Raw genomic sequence first — 8,749 nt, forward strand, 5'->3', positions numbered from 1 at the left:
CCCCTGCGGTGCCTGCCGGGAACCAGAGGCAGCAGGCGGCCAGCGGCTGAGGAGCAGCCCCAGGGCACGGGAGTACCCCCAGACACCTCTGCCTGCCCCTCTCCATCTTCCCCTTGCCCTGTGGTCAGCGCTGCAGTCCAGCTTCATCCCTCTCATCCCTTGCCACCACCTTGAGCTCCTTGGGGTCTGCGTGAGGAGGTCCTCTGCTTGCCCTCCCTTGCATGCCGGCACATCCAGGATGGGGCTGGGGGTTTGGGCTCCCTAGGCAGTTGGCTCCTGGTTGCCCCCATGGTGATTCAGCCCTAGGCATTTTCCCTGCATCCTGGGAGCAAGGCAGAGGCTGCTCTGTCACCCATGGGGATTGTGCCAGCCCCACCTGTCCCTTGCTGCTCCTCTGGGACCAGGGCTCTGCGTGCAGCTCAGCTGTGCTGCACATGTGGCCACATCGGCCGGTTGTGCTCCTCAGAATAGGCTTGGAGATCTGCTCCCACTCCAGTCTGACAAAGCTGCATCTCTGCGTCCTCCCCAGCTTGTGTGCCCTGCACAGATGTTTCTCCTCTTGCAGGAGCTGGCAGATCCTGGATAGATGTTCAGCCCTTGGTCTCCAGCATCCTCGAAATGGTGGCACAGGTGGCTCTTCCTGGGTGGATGACTTACAGCTAGCTTGTGTTCCCTGCACAGATGCTTCTCCTCCTGCAGGAGATGGCAGATCCTGGATAGATGTTCAGCCCTTCGTCTCCAGCATCCTCGAAATGGTGGCACGGGTGGCTCTTCCTGGGTGGATGACTTACAGCTTCCTCCCTTCCCCTCCCTCCACCACTGCCACCAAAAACCTCAGTCCTGTTTCATTGTGAAACAAAAAGAAATGCTTCCCTGCACAGATGCTTCTCCTCCTGCAGGAGATGGCAGATCCTGGATAGATGTTCAGCCCTTCGTCTCCAGCATCCTCGAAATGGTGGCACGGGTGGCTCTTCCTGGGTGGATGACTTACAGCTTCCTCCCTTCCCCTCCCTCCACCACTGCCACCAAAAACCTCAGTCCTGTTTCATTGTGAAACAAAAAGAAATGCTCATTGCATTCTTGTTTCCTGGCCAACTCTACCTTTGTTGTCCACCAAACATGGCACAGAGCCTGGCAAACGGAGTCACTGGGCAGAGGGCGCAAGCTGGAAAGTCCAAGAATGAGGGACCATGAACTGAAGGTCCCCACTGAGCCCCTGGCATCAGCAGCAGCTTTGCAGGTGCTGAAGAGGCTGCTCAGAGTTACTGCAGCCCAGCGTTCATCACAAGGACATTTCACTGCCTCCTGAGGTCTCCTACATTCTCATAGGTGATCACACACCTCTAGATCTTCTCCCTACTTCCTGCTGAGTAAACCACACAGAAACAAACCCACCAGCCCTCCGTCAAACCATCAGGATGCACATGCAGGGATCCAAGCTGTGTCACCGAGCTACTCTTCGAAAGCCATGGTTTTGAAAGCCAGCAGTCCTGGCCTGCCCTGCCCTGCTGCAGCATGGAGGTGATGAGCAAGGCTGTCCCAGCTCCCTGCCCTCCTCTGCTGGAGCATCCTGGCACCCCATGGCAGGGCACATGAACACACGTGGCCAGAGAGGGAAGGAGAGTGGAATGAGGTGGTGCAGAGGGAAGGAAGATGAGGAGCACTGGTGTCCAAATGGCCTGAGAGAAGATGCAAGGGAGTGGTGGGAGCTGGAAGTCAGAAGCTGTCCACTCTGGTGCAATACCACATTTCTGGATGCCTAAGGAAACCAGACACGTGGGGAAACACTGACTGAGCATTTCATTGTGTCCAAAAGGCCGGGATGGAGAGTGCAATCTCTGGGTGCTCCAAGAAGAGGTCTGAGGTGCGTCTGGCCTCCAGCACCAGGCTTGGCATGAGGGCTGCTGATGGCCAGCAATGGTACGAGAGCACCCAGAGGGTGCATGGAAACCATCACACAGTCAGGGTGTCCCTCTGTGGTGGGGCAGGACGGGAGTGTCACAGCTCTCCTGTGTGCGCAGGAATGAAGGGGTCAGTGAGCAGAGATGGAAGATGTGTATAATGAAATGTGCAGCCTGCTGTACCGTATGGTACTGTAAGTTATTTGCTGGATTTCCCCACCTGTTGTCCCCCAAAGCTGACGGATGGGCCAGTGGGGACTTCCCCCACCTCAAGCTCTTCCAAAGCTCCTAAAGGACAGCAGCAGAGAGCAGAGCTGTGCCGTGGGGCAGGGTGACCCCCACCACCCCAAGAGATGTGTCCTGCCATTGACCATGAACACCAGAGGTTTCCAGCTGCCCGCTGCGTCTGTACTGCAGACGGGGACAGCGGTGCCCTGCTGGGCCGCGGGCACACCCACGGAGCACGAGACGCTCCTGCGTCAGCTCTGCTCTCCTCCAGAGCCCCAGGGCAAAGGTCTGCGTGGGGTGGAGGTGGCAGAGCTGTCTCCACCTCCCAGTGATGGGGTGAGCCAGGGAGATGAAGATATTGGCTGAGATGAGCAGATCTAGTCCTGGTCATCCCAACCTTCGAGGATGTCGCTTCGCATTGCGACATTGGCTGGGGGCAAATCCCCTTGACTGGGCTGTCCTCATTCAGGGGATTTTGGCACCTAGGGCAGCAGGGTCTTTGCTGTCACAACACATCCCAGGGCAAGGTGGCCCCCACAGTGTCCAGGCCACAGACCCCGGTCTCAGCTGGTTGCGGTGCCGTCATCGTGAAGTAACGTGGCAGTGGCTCCTCTGGGACCTCCAGGCTCTCCAAAGAGGTGGCACTCCTCTAGTTTTTGCCTTCGGGACTGCAGCGAGCAAGTCCAGACCTGAGCCTGCTTTCAGGCAAAGGGTGGGTCCTACAAGAGGATCTCATTGCTCCAGGCCTTTCTAAAATGAGCTTTTCAGCTTTAGAGAATGTTTTGTGGGAGCCATCTCCACCACCACCATTACATAAAACACATTTTAGGGGGCCAGCAGACTGAACTGATAAGAAGCCCAGTACCTGAGCCATAGGGAGGTGCTGCTGAGCCTGAGGGAGGATGAGGACTCTAGGGCCAGGTCCTGCAGGATGAGACCACCGAGCACGTTCACCAGCTGCCCCAGGACAACCTCTACACCTGCACCAAGCACAGCCGCTGTGTCAGTGGCACCAAGCGCTTTCTGTGCACGAGCATGGTCTGACACAGTGGCCACAGTGTGGCTACTGCCCACCAGACACAATACACAGATGTGGAGATGTCAGAGCTGCTGGGTGTCCCAGCTTTCTCTCCTGTAAATTCCCTGTGTATCCAGCTGAGCACAGCAAGACCTGGCTCTGCCTGGCACTAGGCTCCAACTGATGCCTTTCTGGGGTGATGGCCCTGTCAGGAGTCAGGGTCAGAGCAGGCAGGAGGTCCACCAAGAAAGTGTCTGGCCCCGAGTCAGCTTCTGCCAGTGGCCAGGATGGTCTGGATAGGATCTATAGGGGCAGATGGGCACTGCCTTCCCTGGAGCACCCTTCACTTTCCCCACCCCAGATGGGTGATGGGACTAGAGTGAAGGAGACCCTGCTCCAGACATGGGTCTGGAAAGAGGGGGGGGGTCCTGGGTTTGACTCAGGGGTCCTCTGAGCACAGCAGGAGAAGACACACGAAGAGGCTGCAGTCCCCTCTCCTTGGGCAGGGCCCAGCCCTGAAGCTTTCCAGGGTCGCTGGTGCTGAGAGCCCTTCCCACGCCATCCCAAGGAGCGGGTCTCAAGGGTCGCTCTGGCTGCGGGCAAGTCCCCAGCCTTTGTGCTGGGACCCATCCCTCCCGCATCCTCCTTTCCCAGAAGTGACGGTGGCAGGCGTCCAGCCACACCTGCCCGACAGGTAGAGCAAGGGTGGGGGCAGCTGCTGCCACCCGCTGCCTGCACGCCTGCCTGCCCCGACCTGCCGGGCCCTGCCGGGAGCGGGCAGCCCATAGTGCCACCCTGCAGGGACAGCACTGGGGAAATCACACCCGCATCTTGCCCGCAAGCACGGTCAGCTGCACACGCGTGGCTGCACACGCAGTGGGTGACAGAGCACATACAGTTACGGATGTGTGCAGAGTGTGTTACACGGCTAAACAGCCTCAAAGGCAGATACACAGCAGCAGTATGCACATTGGGAAGGTGGTTGACACGCTTGGTTACACACAGATACACACAGCATGTTGCATGCACACAAGGACACGCACAGCGTGTACCAGATGTGTACCATCACTTAGACGTGTAAGCAGTTACACACATGGTTACTCACACAAGCCCCCCACACAGCTCCTCACCCGTGGTCATGCACACCCTCTGGCAGGTTGCATCCAGCACAGTGGTAGCCTAAGTCACATTTGTGTCCCATTCTCAGCACCCACAGAAGAAGCCCAGGTGCCCACTTCAGCCCCCAGCCTGGCTGTGGCCACCCGCTCACACCTCAGCCTGTTCTGGGTCAGGAAGGGCTCTGGGATGGGCAGAAATCCCTGTGGGTGGTGATGGGCAAGGGATCACAGTGGTGTGTCACCCTCTGGTCCAGCCTGGGGCCAGCTGGAAGCAACAGGCAAGGGCACCTGAGGATACGGGCTCCTTGTCTGGGGGCAGCAGGAACCCCCAGGAGCCAGGAGCCAACCCCCAGCCCTGCCTGATGACAGTACAAGCAGACCATGGGTGGATACTCACCCATCCCTGGTGCAATGCCAGGCCTGGACCCACCCTGCTCTGGCACCCGTCCACCCAGTGCATCCCCAGCAGGGACCACAGGTGCCTGTTTGGGGCATGGCCAGGCAGTGTCCAAGGCTGTGTGACTGCACTCTGTTTATTTGCCTAGTTTCAGTCCCCAGGGACCTATTGGTGACCTGAACCCAGAGCAGCAGGGACAGACTTGCCTGGAGTCAGAGACCTCCAGCACTCATAGCACTGCAGCAGCCAGCGAGGGTCACAAACAGCCTCCAGGATCCGGCCAGGCCACTCCAGCCCCCAGTGATGAGCCTCAGCATCTTGTCCAGCCACTTGCAAACAAGCCAAACGGCTCATGGTTTCCCAGACGGGCTGCAGGCATCCTGACCCCCTGTCAAACGAAGCAGGGGGTGCAGACTGTGCCTGCTGCCTGGAGGCAGAGGAGGGTCCTGTGTTCTCCTGCCTGTGAGATGCAGCCACAAGATCCCATGAGGCCCCTGCTTCATGTGCCAACACTACACCTTGCCTGTCCATGGATGCTGCTGAAGCTGCTCCAGCTCCTTGGGTGCCCCACAGGCAGGCGTGCCATGCAGCTGCCCAGATGGGAGGGTAGGTGGGCACCCCTCCACCCCAACAAGCCGACCACAGTGAATCATTCACACACCAGACCAACCAACCCTTATTTATCCCCATTTGCCCAGGCAAAGTCCCCCAAGCATCCTCAGGACTGTGGGGTGAGCAGGACAGGTGGGTCCCAGAAAGCAGGGTTAGGGTGATGGAGTTCTTGTGGATGAAAGCAGTAATCGGGTCTGCCATGAGGCAGATGCGCTGGCCAGGGTTCAAAGCAAACCAAGGCGCCTGGGAAGTGGGGAAGGCTGAGGGTGCAGCACGGCAAGAAGTGACTTGGCACCCTGCAGTCATCCAGGCTGAACTGCTGGTGCAGGGGGCAGTGGGGAGAGCAGAGGCTCACCCTGGATCTACAGCAGCACTTTGGGGATCTAGATGCAGAGCCTACAGTACTCTCTATCTTGATCCACCCCATTCCCAGACAGCGAGAGCAAATCCCATTTACCCTGATAAAACGAGCACCTAACACAGGGTGTGCCACAGAGACAGCTGGATGGGGAAGGGGCCCTTGGCTGCAGCTCCCGTGACCCTGTGATTGTCCCTCTCTGTCCCCAGGGTGGCAATGAGCTCATTTCACTGCGGTTACCCTCCTTGCTGCATGCCAGGTGCTTTGTCATGAGGCACGGGGAGGAGTGGGAACAGGTTATTCAAGGTCTGCGGGGCCCAGGGCAAGCACAGGTGAGAGCGGGAGCGGGGGGTTTCGGGGGGTCAGGCAGGGTGCAGCCCCCTCCTCTTCCCACGGGAGCCCCGGGGAAGTCGGGGCTCGGGACCCCAGCTCCAGGCGCTGCGGTGTAGCCATGGGGCATGGACGGGGGAGCAGCAGACTTTGCCCCCGCCTACAAGGTGCGGCAGAGAGGCTGAACAGTCTGCAGGGCATAATTACCATCGAGGCCGGAAAAGGCGGGTTGGGGTCAGGACGGGTCACATTTGGGTCAGATCGGGAGACCTGACCTGGATGGGATCAACAGAAACCCCCTGTGATGGGTTTTGCATCATGAAGGCAGCCTTCGGCTGCTTGGGACAGGACCTCCTTCCTTGCAGTCAGTGTATCCCTCATCATCATCACCCCAGCCTGAGAACCAGCGGGTTGAATGTCTCCGGATGGACCAGAACATTTTCCACAGCCCCAGGAGCCTCCCCCCCACCCAGACTCTCCTTTGGCACCTGATCACCCAACTGAGCAAACTCCCTTTGGTGGGACCACGACCCTGTGGGGCACAGGGACCAGGCACAGCAGCCCTCCCAGTCTGCCGTCCCAAGGCACTTTGGAGACATGGAGATGCTTCACAGGAAGCTGTTCCTCCTCTTCCTCTCCAACAGCTGCTTTCTCCTAGGACATGCCACAGCCACAGCTCCTGCAGACCCCATGTCCACCCCATGTGCCACTGAGGAGGCTGCGGTGCTGCCCCCTCTTCCCCTGCACCCTCCATATGGCCCCTCTGCCCACACAGAGCCCTCACCCCTCTCCTGCACACCCCAGCCCTGCACACACATTCATACTCCCCATCCTTGCACACACACACACACACCCCCACACTCCCACACCCACCAGCTGCGGGGACTGTCTGGTTCTTCTCCCCTTTTTGCTTTTGGGATCCCATAGACACAGTGAACCTGCAAACACCCGTCTTCTCCCTAGTGCTCCAGCTTGGGTGGTGGGATCCAGCCCTAGGCAGGGCAGCTCAAAGCACATGGCTGAAGGTTTCAGCAAGCCCAAGGCTCTTCTCTGGAAACAAAACCTAATGGAAAGATAAGGAGGGAGCATCCCAGGTACCACAATGCCCCCCCAGTCCTTGTCCCTCCTTGTTCTAGCCCTCAGGCTGTGTTTCGGGTGTTGGAGGGGGTCTTGGCTGCTGACTAACACCCGAACCTCTGGTGCATCCAGAAAACAGGGTCTGGGGGAGCACTGTGAGAGCTGAGGATGCTCCTGGGGTCCACTGACCCCATGCTGCCCCAGGCCAGCCCTGCCACCAGCGGGACACCAGTGCAGGGACCGTCTGTCCATGCTGCCCTTGGCTCCATCCCCAGCCCGGGGCAGAGGGACAGCAGAGACCCCCATGGACCCCACCTCCTGTGGGCTGGTCAAGCATTGCCTTAACACCGTGTCCAGTCCTTGCTCCAGCTGCTGGGCTGGTAAATGGTTGCAGCTCCTTCCTGCCCTGACAATGGTTGGGAATTTTCTCTTTTCCAGCTGAAATATGGCCACAGACACTGTCAACTGTGTGGCCTTTGTCCAAAAGAGCTGTCCCCCTCTCCCGTGAGCCTGTGTGAGTCCATCAGACAGGGCTGCACCCAGACCCCAAGATCTGGGGATAGAGGGGAGATCAAAGCTGGGGGGCACCTGGGGAGTGGTGACCAGGAGAGAGCTCACAGGGCACCCAGCCCAGTGAGGGGTGTGAGCAGCACCAAGGAAGAGGGTTTGGGAAAGCGGCAAACAGCCCCCTCCCAGGGCCACAGTCAGGTTCTGGAGTCCCTCCCCGCCTGACCCACCCGCACCACCACCTCTGGGGCCAGGGTAACGCAAGCACTCCCCCCTTCCTGAGTGTGTGTGTCTCTGTGTCTGTGTCTGTGTGTACGTGTCTGCATGTGTGTATGTGTCTGTGTGTCTGCCTGTATGTGTCTGTGTGTACATGTGTCTGTGTGCGTGTGTGTGTCCATGTGTGTATGTGCCTGTGTGTGCGTGTGTGTGTGTGTGTGTCTGTGTGCGTGTATATGTGTCTCTGTGTGTCTGTGTGTCTCTGTATGTGTGTGTATGTGTCTGTGTGCGTGTGTGTGTCCATGTGTGTATGTGTCTCTGTGTGTGTGTGTGTGTGTGTACGTGTGGGCAGGGCCCCGGAGCATGGAGCAGCGCAAGGCCGTGATGTCAGCCCTGGGTGCGGCACCGCCCAGACATTCGTTTTGCAAACAGAAATGGGGTCATGAACTGCAGAAAGGGCAGATGTGGTTTTGCCAGCGCCCGGGCTGAGCCGCACCTCCCTTGTCCAGGTCACCCAGGGAGAGCAGAGTGGCAGCAGGGCACGGGGGTGGGATGGGAGGACACAGCAAAAGCCTGTGCCCTGGGATAAATAAAGCGCAGCACCAACTCATGTGAAACTGAATTGTTTTGGGACTGAGGATTCCCCCCAGCCGAGCACAGGCTGGTTTTGTAACTGCTGGGTCTGTGTTCCTGCTTGCCCTCCAGCAACAGGAGACCAAGGCTTCACCTGCTGCCTGCGCTCCCAGCAGCAATGTGGGAAGCCAGGAGGGCTGGAGCCACAGGTTCTGGGGAGCTCTGGTCCTTTTCAGACAGGTACTGTTCCTGAAACTGGTTTGCCTGCAAATCATTTGGTCACAGAAATAAAAAACAACATTGAGAGTGGCAGTCAAGACCACAAAGGCCATTTTGAAAGCCCTTCTTCCTGCCTCAGCATGGAGCCCTGTGGTCCTGCTCTGGCACTGTGCTCACGTCTGCTGTGGCACAGAG

This window comes from Mesitornis unicolor, unplaced genomic scaffold (assembly GCF_000695765.1).
Source record: "Mesitornis unicolor isolate BGI_N332 unplaced genomic scaffold, ASM69576v1 scaffold1735, whole genome shotgun sequence".
Lineage (NCBI taxonomy): Eukaryota > Metazoa > Chordata > Aves > Mesitornithiformes > Mesitornithidae > Mesitornis > Mesitornis unicolor.